General features: G+C 41.4%; 1 protein-coding gene across 1 annotated transcript in view; it reads left to right on the forward strand.

Annotated features, from left to right (window-relative positions):
• Window positions 1-2,407: 2,407 nt before the first annotated feature.
• LRRC4B (leucine rich repeat containing 4B) overlaps window positions 2,408-13,328 on the forward strand; it is a 142,367-nt gene continuing 131,446 nt past the window's right edge. Inside the window, exon 1 of the mRNA XM_032237042.1 lies at window positions 2,408-2,771. The gene's annotated coding sequence lies outside the window, so the exon portion shown is untranslated. The remainder of the gene's footprint in view (window positions 2,772-13,328) is intronic.

The following is a 13,328-nucleotide window of genomic DNA, read 5'->3' on the forward strand; positions in this document are numbered from 1 at the left end:
AAAACCCCTGGGAGAGGGGAAATCAAATAGGTTTTCAAAATTAAAAAAGGCAGTCCGATGTTTGATATTATTCAGATTGGGGTTATGATTACCAAAGACCACCCTTTTGTGGGATAGGGACTGTTAATCATTAAACATACAAACATTCTGAAAAGGTTAGGATTGACCACATCATTTTGACAAGGGGTCATGACCTGGTGGTCTCTTCAGCATATGCGCTTTAATGAAATCACTGAATAAAACAAATGACAAGAGCCCCAAAGATATATTTTATAACAGTGTTTTTCAAACATGGCAACTTTAAGATATATGGGCTTCCTCTCCCAGGATTCCCAAACAGAATCTCTAGGCATCAGTATATGTTTCATTTTTACTTCCATTTCCTCCCCCATCTCCTGGCCACAATGAAGGTTGGACGAGGGACAAAAAGCAGCAGGAAGCAATCCCACCCCCACCTCCAATTCCCTCTACAGTGATGCTAATGTTAGCTTTTTGGGGTTGAGAGCTGTCAGGGCATGGTGTCTTCACAACAGTGATCTTATCCTGCTACACACAATGGTACAAATTTAGCCAGGGAGCAAGTGAATGGTCAAGTGTGTAGCGTGAACATGGCCATTGAATTCCCACTGATTCACTCACAAATAAGTTGGTACAGTACAAGACTGCTGTCTTGACAGATATATTGTGATTCAGCCTTGAGCCAACTTTGTCAGAACAATTTATTTCAGTTTTTTTCTCTCATTGTTTTTCCAAAACCTTTCAGCAACAAAGGAAGCACTGGCATTGGCTGCTGCTACATTGGAGGTAGTAGCTTCAGCTGCTTTATGATATCTTCATACTCTTTTCTCTGTCATCTTCCTGTTTTTCTTACAAACAAGCCGTGCTCTTCCCACTGCAGCTCCCCTCTCTTTCAGCACTTGTTTCCAAGGAAAACTCTTTGGAATAGATTTAATGGGAAACCTTAATCATTCTGATTATAGAAGAAAGGAGCTTCATAACAATATAAGCTAATTGCAAGGAGTGGTGGAATTCTCCAGGAAGTTCTTTTTGTGATGGTGGTATTCTCTGATTTGATTTAGTTGATTTGTAAAGCATGTAATATAAAATGTAAAGCCATTATTGCTTGGATCTTCAAGTTTCTGACAGTATCTCCAACTCATGAGAAAAACTTTTATTCGGCATAGGGAATAACAGTGGTTGGCGGAGTTGGTTGTGAGGATAGTGATGGCAAATCTACTCTACGATGAAAGCTATATAAAGTAGCATTTCTTTCCAGATGAAGGTGGAGTTCATTCTCCAAGCTTGTTAATTGGTTTCCAAACATTTTGTTACCAGGCTGGGTAAGATATTTGGAAACCAACACACAAGTTTGGAGAAGGAATCCCTACCCTCATCCTACACCTGAGGTATAGATATTTGCCACTACTGCATATTTCTTTCTAGCTATCATATATTTTCATTGAAGATGGAGATTCTCAATTGTCATAGTTGTCTCAAAGGTGCTTTTCAAAAGGCAACTGGACTTTCTTGGCTTTTTCTCTCTTTTTAATTTTTTCCCCCCTTGAAAATGTTTTGCTCCTCATCTAAGACGCTTCTTCAGTTCTCACTTCAGTTCTCATTTTCACTGAAGCTACTAAGGTCAAGCAATGGCTAGATCCTGCAAAGCCTGAGAGTCTTTTCCCTGGGTTCTGACTTTACTTACATTTTCCTTATTTAGTTACAGGTTATTATCCAGTTAATCCCTGGAAAAGTGAAAGAGATCAGTAAACAGTAACAGAGTTGGAAGGGACCTTGGAGGTCATCTAGTCCAACCCCCCCCTCACTAAGGATTTCAACTGCCGAACTTTTTGATCGACAAGCTCAGTGTCTTAGCCACTGAGATGAGAGCAAAGGGCTCTTGACAAGGCAGCCTTTTTTTTGGGGGGGGGGGGAGGCCAACCTAGCCCAAAAGGTGCCATCCAGTCAGTTCACCTTTTCAATCTGCATTTGCAGAGGGTGCTGACATGAACAGACCTGGCCGTCATAATCTCGGCTGGAGGGAGCCCTTAGATTTGCACCATTTTCTCCAATGAAGAGGCCAACAAGCTCTTTTTTTTTGGGGGGGGGGGAGTAAAGCCAATCAGGAAGGAGGAAACCGGCTTCTAGCTTCTCACGAGCACTTACCAGACTTTCCCCCCTTCCGGCCCACCCAGAAATCCTCCCCAAATGCCATCTCCTCTCCCCGGCTGCGCCTTTGCGTCCATTTCCCCTTCGGGGAGCGCTATCTCGCTCTGGATGCCTCGCTCTCCTTCTTGGCTCAGCCACTCTCGCCCCGCCCGCTTTGCCCTCCTCCCCTCTCCTCCCCCCTCCCCGCTTCCTCCCCCCGCCCCCCTCCACTATTAGTATTCCACTCCCGTCTCTGCTGCTCGCAGGAGCGCTTTTGCTGCAGCGCTCCCGACGTCGTTGGTTGGTTGCCTGCTTGTGTCGGCTTCTTCCTTGGCAGCCGGGTCGGGTCGGAGCCGCCAGGACCAGTGGGTTCTTCCAGGTCTCCACTTCGCTTGCTTTCCCCCCTTCTCCATCGCCCACTCCCGAAGGCTTTGGCGAGGCTCCAGTTGGGTCTGCTCCGGGATCTCTATGGAGCCCAAGCATTAAGGGGACCGGGAGAGCCCGCAGCCTCGCCCCTCTCTGCCCCCCAACTGGGCACGCGGAGGAGGGTACAGCCGTCTTCGCCAACCTTATCAGGAAAAGAGGGGGAGCAGGGGATGCTGTCTCCGCGACGCCCCCCCACTTTGGTGAGTGTGGGGACGAAGGGGTGAGGTTAGATGGTTGGGGTGGATTATTTATTTATTTTTTTGGGGGGGAGGGTGGAAAGGGTCATGATCCAGCCCAGCCAAGGGACGAGAGAGGTACATACAGCAGGATGAATGCCAGGATGAAAGAATATGGGTGAAGCAGGGAGTTGAAAAGGTTAGATTGGGACAGTGATTTTTTTTTGGAGGGGGGAATAGGGCAGGCTGGAATTAATAGGAATGGAGAAGTAGGATGATGGATGGAAGTTGCTATGGAAACTGCACCATCTATACCCTGCTCAGTGGCTGAAAGATGCTGCTCTTCTACCTCCTCCTTCTCCTCCTCCCCCCCATACTTGGCAACCCAACCCCCTTCTGTCCTTCCTGATGCTGCAGGCAAATATCCCCAATCCACTATTTTCCACTTAATTTCCCCCACCCCAAAAATCTTCCTAGCAAGCATTCAGCCACTATGTCCTCTACAGAGCTCTCCACTGGCTCAGCCCCCTCCCCTTCATTGCTTGCTCCCATAGCAACACACGTTGCTTTCCCATCAAGCTGTGCTTAATACTCAGGTCTGATACCACACCCCCTCAATGGGAGGAGAATTCCTCTTGAGGAGCCCCATATATCCCTATCTAGGCCTGGTTCCAACAAGCATCTCTGGGCTGGCTGCTTCCTGTCTTACTACAAGCCTTCCCTTATTGCCTGTCTGCCAATGGGTCTAAATCTCACTCCAGGAGCCAGAACCCTCTTCTGGTTGGATCCCAGTAACATTCTGGAAGCCGTGGATGTTTTCAATGAAATCATCCTGAGGTTGTTAGGTCCCATGAAGAAATATATCAAAAAGTAAGTTCAGGGAAGTATCTATCTCACCCTCCCTATCCCCATTGTGGAACTTGATTGATATCCCCCAGGTACATAATTCTGATCCCTCCCAATTAGTATGGTTATAAGATGATGAGGGTTCTAAGTTGGGAAAGTAGATAGGAAGCTATTAGAAATGTCCATCTGATTCATCTTCCATGAGCTAAAGTCTCCTAATCCTCGATGAATTTTGGAGTTTCCTTTTTCCATTTACCCAGAACCTCCATTTCCCCCCTCCTCATGTAAGGATTGATATTGCCAATTTTTACCCTTCTCCAGATCTAACTTAATTCAATGCCTTTAATAGCTCAATTCCACTCTTTGGATTTGGCTAATTCAAGGCTTCCGGACTCCCCCTGTTTGCACTTGATTGGCATTTTACCATATCCCAATATTTTGAAAAATAGAGGTCATAAGAGCAGCTATTTTTAAACTAGCCACCCCTCCATTTTTCCTGCACTATCCATTAAAAATTCCAAATTTTCAAATTTTTCTAGCTGCCTAGAATTAATTTGCCAGAATCATAAAAAAAGCAATGCCAAAACTCCTTTCACTGTTACATACTGGCTGTTTGTCTGTCTAACTCCTTGTCTGTGGGTTTTTCTCCCATGCTTCCTTCATTTCACCCTTCCCTTGTAATTATTTTAATTTTTCTAGTCATTGTGTATTATGGGTAATTAACATGAAATTTCATAGGGCCTAATTCACAGCTGATGAAGGGCTAAAGCTGTGCCTGGATCCTATCACTTAATACTGCAGATGGGAAAACACATGACTGAATGTTCTTCCATGCAAGCAAGCAGGCTGCATTAACCTGCACATGCTTAACCTGATTGCTGAATTAACCCATTTCTGCCTTCCCACAATACAGTGTAACTTACATTCCATCAGTGAAGCTGGGTTTTCCCTTGCTAATCCACAAACTAATTAGGTAACTGACTGAGGTTGACATGAATCAAAGATAACATCTAGGTTTTTACTTGATTGGATCAAATGTATTGTGTAAATTCAACTTCTGTGTAACAGAGAAAGTTAACCACAACTTTTCACCCTAATATGTTCTTTTCTGGATGCAGGGTCTTAAATGGAGATGCATTTAATTATGCAAGCCTACACCTGCAATTTGAAATGATTGCACATTTACATACAATGAAGTTTTCTTTGTGTATCAGCAGCCTTCTCCGGTCTGGTATTCTCTGGATAAGTTGGGGTTGCAACTCCCAGAAATGAAAGTCAGCAAAGCTAAAGGCTAATCTGACTACACAAAAACGTACTAGCATGGCTGTGAAAACTGTGATTTGCAATCCTGGCACCTTTTCAGAATATCATTTGATACCATTTGAGAGGTTAGGTGAAGTGCAGTGGTAGCCATGCTAATGTTTTACAATTTAAAAAAAAAATCCGAAGAGAGTTGGGATAATTTAAAAGTTAACTTTAGTCTGCTTTAGTGTTTCTCAAGTTTGATAACTTGAAGATGTATAGATTTCAAATCCCAGAATTCCCCAGCCAGCATCTTCAAGTTGACAAGGTTGAGAACCATTGGCATACTTCGTGGAAAGATTTTTGGTGGGATTTTGCTATAATTGATTGGAAGGGAATGGCTACATTGCACTGGCAAATCTGTGTCAGAAACTTCTAATATTTATCCATGGGTTACTAAATTAAGCCATTTTCCAAATTTGCACAACTTATTGAACTGTAAAGTACAATAACCAAATGTGTTAGATTCAAACAACAATCTAAGCCACAAAATCACAACACTAAATGAATCTGACATTATTCAACTATGTAATGTGTGAATGCAGCTTGTGTGCATATGTGTCTTCCTTAGTTGGCAAAAATTGAAAGGTATGTTTGGGTTGGGAAGGGCTTACATTAATGGTGGGACTTGAAATAAATATGGGTCCAAGGATTTATGGGATTCACAGAAGGATCTTTCTGAACTCTCTGGGTGGGGCCCTATAGCAAAATATTCATCTGAAGTAGGTTTTCCCAAGCCAACTGCCCTCTAGATATGAGAACCTCCCACAATCTCAATCTAATATGATGGTTGTTGAGAATTCTAGGAGTTACACTCTGGAAGAATAGCCAGAATAACAGAGTTGGACAGGACCTAGTCCAACCCCCTGCTCAGCAGGAAAGCCTATACCTTTCAGGTAATGGTTGTCCAATCTCTTATTAAAAACAAGGAAGGCTGATCTGCAGGGTTCTTTTCCTTTTAGTTTATTTGTCCATGTTAATAATATAAACTTGTCCATATGAATGATGAGAGATTGCTCCTCTTGCATCTGTCTTGCGTGGCTGCCATGATAAGCAGCAGAGCCCCAAACACAAAAGAAGAGCCTCTTGAGAACAACCCAGGTGAAGGTGTTCCTTAAACACAGACCGAAAGCTTGCAGTGCTGATCCCTGGCTGAAACTAAGCAGGTCTGGGCTTGGTCACTGCTTAGCTAGGAAATCGGAATGCTTGGGACACTTCTGTGGGATACCACTTCAGAGGAAGAGCAAGAATCCCCTACAAGAAACTAATATGAATGGAAAGGCAAGATGGGACATCTTTGAATCAGAATCCTATAAAGTTATGTGAAAGTGAAAGATGGGGATGATATTCAAGAATTAAGGGCTACACACTACTCAAAGGCAATTGTTTTGCAGTAGGACAGGGTGAAGCTTTTTACATAGAGTGATGGAAAAGGAGATAATAAAATTGGACTGCTAGTAAAAGAAGAAAGTGATTATTTAGGAACAGACTACTGATAAATTTAGACTATTCTCCAATATAGGCATCTTCTGCATTCCCCACAATTGTAGGGTAAGCTACAATTGAGTTGGCTAGCTGGCTTCACTGTATTGTATTGTGGAAACCTAATGATTGTCTGGGCATGATATATGCATGAACCCCTTCCAATAAGCCATGGTGTGATGTGTTTGTTTGGGTGCAGCACGTAATATGTACCCAGCCATTTTGTCTTATTAGCTCAGATTTAGCATGTTATTAGAAACTAGCCAGTGAATTGAACACTCCCAGCATCCATAGACAAACTGGCCAAAGATAAAGGGGGTTGTAGTCCAGTGCCTTTTGGAAAGAGGTCTGGACTGGGTTATTCTTGTTCAACTGATAGTCACTTTTGTCTTTCTTGCAGGTTTATTGTTTCTTTTTTGGGGGGGGGGGAGGGGGAGTTCTGCAGGATTATCCAAAGCCAAGCTTTTTTTTTCCATCCCAGGGGCTCAACAATCCTGTGAAGGAAAGAGGGATGTATTCCAGCATATATAGATTATGATAATTTATGAAAATAGAATATTGTGCAGCCATTTGGTGTGGAGCATGCTGTGGGTGTGTGCATGTCTCTCTGTGGCACACATTTACAACCGTGAGTGCTGCTGTGGCTCAAGGGGGAATGGAGGGGGCTGAGGTGGAAGCCTGTTTTGCTGCTTAATGTCAGGGCAGGCCCAGATGGAGGCCTGGTGATGCTTTCGGGATTAATTAGCATTGCAAACAGTCAAATTGTTAACTGTGAAGGCTTTGGCCTGTATACATAAATTTGGGGCATTTTTAAAAGCATGTTTGCTTGACCTCTGCATATGATATGTATAAAATATAAAACTACATAGCTACAGCTACTAGAAAAAGTGGCCAAGAGCATGTGCTAGAAACAGTTGCCATGGCAATGGGAGGTAGAAGAAAAGGGATGAAAAGAAAAGAGTGAGAACCCAAAGTAGATGTTTCCTTGGTTGCTGCTTCTCCCTTTCTCTCCCCAACATTTTGTCCATAAGATTCAAGACCGTATAGCGTAGTCACTACAGCAGGGTCAAAAATGACTTTTATAACATAAGTCACCCACAGTGTTGAGGTTCAATCCCATTATCCCCTGCATATGATGGGAAATGTAACTCAATGCATCTGCAAGGCACCAGTGGGAGGTGGCTGGACTTTAGGAAAAAGGGAGGAGATAATTTTGATTCTCCACCTCCTCCATAAATAATCTCTATCTTTTTCATTGTATGTCTCTGATCTGGAAGGCTATGGAAGAAACTGTCTCATACAGTATTAAGTGCAGGGAAGGAAACTACAATAAATATGTTATAAAGGACGGTTATGGCATTTGAATCATCTTGTAGGGGATGAAAGCAGTTATCTGCCTTTCTACATGGAATAGTGGATTGCGCTCAGTGGATTAAATCACCACCTACGGGGACAGGTTCACACTATAAAGTAAACTTACCGTACATGGGGTTTAAATAGTTTGTGGCTCAGTTTGTTCTGGAAACCATATTCTCATGTTTAGCCACAATATGAGTCTTGGTTGGGCATTCAAGTTATGCGAGTACAATAACTACATTTTGAACACAGCACAAATTTATAATTCTATGCCCATTTAGAATATTGCCAGTATAGGACAATGCAGTCATCTAGCAGCAATCATTTTAAATGCTCAGCTAAGCTTTTACACCTAACATGTTAGGAGATATGTATTAAGAAGGCCTTTATCAGGTGAGTTGATTAAGAAGGATCCTTATGGCCTCAAGTCTTCCTTGGCAGCAACTGGAGCAACTGGCAGCAAGTACTGAAAGCCAAGGAGTATGCAGACTTCTGGGTGTAGGATTACATACTAACAAAGGATATTCAGACATTTATCGGCTATCCAGTAATCACCAAAATTTATCAATGATAATTTTTTCTAATTTTAATTTTTTGTAATAAGTATTGATGTAGGTAATCCTCGATTTGCAACTATTTGTTTAGCAGTCATTCAAAGTTATAATGACTCTGCAAAAAGTGACTTATGACCTGTTTTCACACTTACAACGCTTTAGCATCCCCATGGTCATGAGAACAAAATTTGAGTGCTCAGCAACTGGCTTATATTTAGGAGAGCACCCACAGGTGGTGTGATCATCATTTTGTCACCTTCCTCGGCGGCTTCCGACATGCAAAATCAATGGGGGAAGCTGGATTCCACTTACCAACTGTAGTAAATTTACTTATCAAAAAAGCTCATAAAATTGGGCGCGATTCATTGAACAACTGCCTTCCTTAACAATGGAAATTCTGATCCAAATTATGGTTTTACATTGAGGACTACCTGTAGAAGTTCTCTTTTATTAAATAGAAAGAGAACTTGATCAAGAAAAATGCAAATTTTATTTTTGCCTGACACGAACTAGTAGTAGATAGTCAGGTCTGAAAACTCTCATTTGTTTGTTTAGCTGTCTTCCTTAAATACCAAGTCAGACACCAAAAAAGATAACATTTCATTGGTGGACTGTTGTTTCCTGGATAGGACATTGCAAGTATTATATCCACTGAAATCACTTTGAAATCAATTAAAATAATACAATTTTTTTCTTGGATCTCAATTTTATTTACTCTTATTTTCCTTGGCTTCAGCTGAATATTTGAAACATTTTTTCTCAGTATTACTGACTTATAGCTGACATTACACAAAATGCCAAGACTGTCAGGTAAGGAATTATAAGTGGCAATTTATAAGAAAACTGAGGTGACTTCTTCTTTCCTATGAAAAAGCAAAGCTGTGGACCAATTTTCTCTTTTGATCACAGTTCACGCACAATATAAATTGGGTCTGTTATTTGGGAATCAGTTAGTTCTCTTGACTTTCCTAAGGGGCTAATTTTGTACCATTTGGGAGGCATTGATTTATGTATGTGCCTATATGTACTTGAAAGAGGCAATCTAAAAAAAAAAGAAAGAAAAGAAGATAGCATTAGGGTCATTGGAATACATTTATTCCTTACAGAAATATATTGAATTTCCAGGATTCCTCAGAATGCATTAAACTGAAGATGATTGGTGGACTACCAAGTAATTTTGGCGAGGGATCTCCAAGTGGCCAGAAATGTGTTGTCCTCCAGAATGGCTGCAGAATCATATTAGTATCCATTACATTTCAGCAAAATTTGACTTTGGGAGAAAGAATCAAATCATTATCATCGTCACTATTTCATTATCCTTACATTTTCCACTATGTTCCTAGAAAGAAATTGTCTTTTCTGATCACCTGCACAGGCCCTAAAGTAGTAGTGATTCTTGAATAGATACTTTTAAGGTGCAGCTACACACATTTTTGTATATGGTTGACCATGTTCATGGATGCTCAATACAAAATAAATTACCAGTTGTGGGCCACAGTAATCCAGGAGACCAGCAGATGGCAATAATGTGATTCAGAAAATTTTAGCTCCTGGCGGCTAGCTGGATTTCTGCAGCCCCAGTGTCCTTTAAATATTTTCAACTGAATTTACACCTGAGTAATTGTTGCTGCAATTTTTGGCAGAGGGAGATCATAAAAAGCCTTGGAAATAGTTTTTGCTCCCCCATTTTTTATTAACAAGGAATGAATACTTTTATTAACAAGGTAATTGCACAGTGCTTGTCCTAAGTGCTTTCTCTTGTTACTCTGTAATATTCAGAACCTTTCAGTTAGGACAATAATGTTCTCATTTTCCCAGTTTAGAGTTGAGTTCTGTTTCTTATGGACAAGGTGTGGAAAAAACTTGAGTAAATATTGGGGGGGGGGGAGGTAGGGAAAATTGAGGTAACAAAAATCAAGCAAACTCCAAACAAAGCACTAAGAATGGGTCACACCCATGGACTACAGAATGCAGGTAGTCCTCAACTTCCTACCATAATGGATCCTGCCGATTATGATGGTAAGTCATGATAGCCATAAAATGGATCAACCACATAACTGATTTTACGACTTTTTTTGTGATGATCGTTAAGTGAACACAATAGTGATTAAAAGTGAATTAATTATACTTTGTGGGCTGGATTTGCTGAAAACCAGAAGTAAATATCAGTTTTTGGTAAAAACCTTGTAAAACGTTATTAAGAGCCGTGGTGGCGCAGTGGTTAGAATGCAGTACTGCAGGCTACCACTGCTGATTGCCAGCTGCCAGCAGTTTGGCAGTTTAATTCTCACCAGGTCGAGGTTTATTCAGCCTTTCATCCTTCCGAGGTGGGTAAAATGAGGGACCAGATTGTTGGGAGCAATATGTGTCCGGATCACCTGCCTCCCCCAGCACCTCTGCCTCCGTCTGCTGCTAGTGTTGTTGCGCAAAGACCAGCCTCCCGCAACCACCTGCTGCTCCAGCCCATCACCGCTTGTGGTGGCTTTCCCACTGCCCATGCGCTGCATTTAGATTGCCTGCCTCCCCTCAGCGCCTCTGCCTCTGTCTGCTGCTTGCACAAGTATTCAACTCACCTGTGCTGTGCCAGCTGCTGCTAGAAACTGTTGGCCTGCAGGTGCTCGCTGCTCTTATTTTGGCAATGCCCACCCCGTCCACTAGAGTTTATTTTTTGGGGAGGGCTTGTATTAGGCACATGCATAAAAACAGACTGGGGCTTATTTTCAGGATAGGTCGTATTTTCAAGAAAACACGGTAAGTGCTATTGCTAATACATAATAAAAAAACACTGCAAACGGCTGTAAATGTAAGCCGGTTACTGAGTGCCTGAAATGCAGTCATGTGACCAAGGGGGAAGTCATAAACACTTTGCAACTGGGTTGTAAGTACCTAGGGATATCTGTTGCAATTTTGACAATTGCTAAGTGACCAGTTGTAAAATCAGGACCATCTGTATTGATTAGTTGGTCTATAGTATCTGTGGGTGTATGAGCGAGAGAGAAAGAAAGAAAAATGGAAGTGGAATTCTAAATAAAATTTTCCCATCCTATAACATTTAATAGTGAGGTCTTATTTATTCTCTAGAGATATTGTGGGGAGATTATAGGAGTAGAGAGATGCTGAATTAGCAGGAACTAAAAAATGAATGGAGACGTTTTCAGCTCAGACTAGCATAGCATTATTTCAAATTTGTTCATATAAATTTGATAGTGCCAGTTAACTGGCCTAAGGCAAAAAGTTCTCTTTGCATTTGTTACTTTATGGAAAAGGCTCTATAGTGTAAGACAATTAAAATCCATCAGTCAGCAGTCTCAGGAGTGGTACAATAGTATGCATGATAGACTAGTACTGTTGATATGCAGACCACAAAACAACCATAATATTCTACAATGGTTGTGCTCACCAAGCATTCTTAGCCAGATCAGATGAGAATCTAAGAAATGCATTTGCAAAATATACTAAATTATTGTTAATCTTGTTTAATTATGAGAGATGTGCTTAGGGTGTTGTGCAAACCCGATCTCTGTGATTAATTTATGATTCAGTGTAGTGTCTGAAGCCAGAAAATAGGCTAACTCAGTAACAGGTTAAATGTGTTGTGTGAATGTAACCATGAATCTAGGTCTATTAAGTACAGTTGTTCTGCAGGAACACAGATGCTTTCCCCTTTCTTACTATAAAGGTAAAGGGTCCCCTTGCACATATGTGCTAGTTGTTCCTGACACTGGAGGGCATTGCTCATCTCCATTTCAAAGCCAAAGAGCTAGCGCTGTCCAAAGACATCTCCGTGGTCATGTGTCTGGCATGACTAAATGCCAAAGGCGCATGGAACGTTGTTACCTTCCCATCAAAGGTGATCCCTATTTTTCTACTTGCATTTTTGCATGCTTTCAAATTGCTAGGTTGGCAGAAGCTGGGACAAGTAACGGAAGCTCACTCCATTACACGGTGCTAGGGATTTGAACTGCTGAACTGCCGACTTTTCTGATGGACAAGGTCTTTAAATTAAGATATGGGATTAATTCTGGAATATTTTATTTTTTTACAAGCAAAGCAATTGGCTCTTTTTCATACATTTGGTAAAAATCAGAATTGTCCACTCTATGCACAACCTTCAACTTGAATGTTATTTCTGCTTCTATGTGCTCCTGTAGAAGTGTGTAAAAAATGTCATTGACTAGGGTAAATCTAGCATATCCTGTTCTTTTGTTTTTACCACCCTGTTTGGCAGATGCTGCTGAGAAGCCCAAAAACAAGGCATGATTTCTTACCAAATGTTTCTCCATACTTTTTGTTTTTTCAAAGCCATGATGCACCTGAAACCTGGGGATCTATTTTGTTAAAATATCTAATAACCTTTGGTTGTCATGTTCCAGAGAACTGTGACCCCATTAGAGATGACCTTGAATTGGGCTATTACAGGGCTGGTCATCCATGACCAATGGAATACATATAGACATGAAACATTTCATTTATATTCCTTAGCATCCTCAGACAGTGCTGCTGAAGTTTGTCAACAAACGTTTATTTCGGTGTAAAGGAGTGTAAAGGAGTTTTAGATTTTCCTAACTTCAGCTCCCCATCCCAGATCCATAAAGTGGTCCCCAATTTGTACCATTATGCTATAACACCATATTGTTATCCAAGGACCTGGTTTTCTTTTTAAAGCATGGAAATGTGGCTAGTTTGTTTCCCAAAGATTTGCTGCTTTCATTCTCACACTTAAAAGCTACCTCTTATTCCTGAGAATAGTTAGAAAAAAACCCAGATTTTTTCCTTTCTATTCTTCCATCGGAACATAGATCCTGCAGCTGGCCAGGAAAAGTAGGTGTCCATCAGTAGGTTAGTAGGACATCTCTATCCATTATTGTCTGATTTGTTTCCTACTATGTACAGCCAGGCATTTCTGAAAAGCCTGCAAACAGTGCATGATTTTTTTATCAACTGTTTTCTTATGCTGGTGTTGCTGGTAAGCAAATCCAGGTCTGTTACTCGCAGAATCTGGGTATGAATTTGCCCAGAGAAAGAAAGGATTCCAACTTCA

This window comes from Thamnophis elegans, chromosome Z, assembly GCF_009769535.1.
Source record: "Thamnophis elegans isolate rThaEle1 chromosome Z, rThaEle1.pri, whole genome shotgun sequence".
NCBI lineage: Eukaryota > Metazoa > Chordata > Lepidosauria > Squamata > Colubridae > Thamnophis > Thamnophis elegans.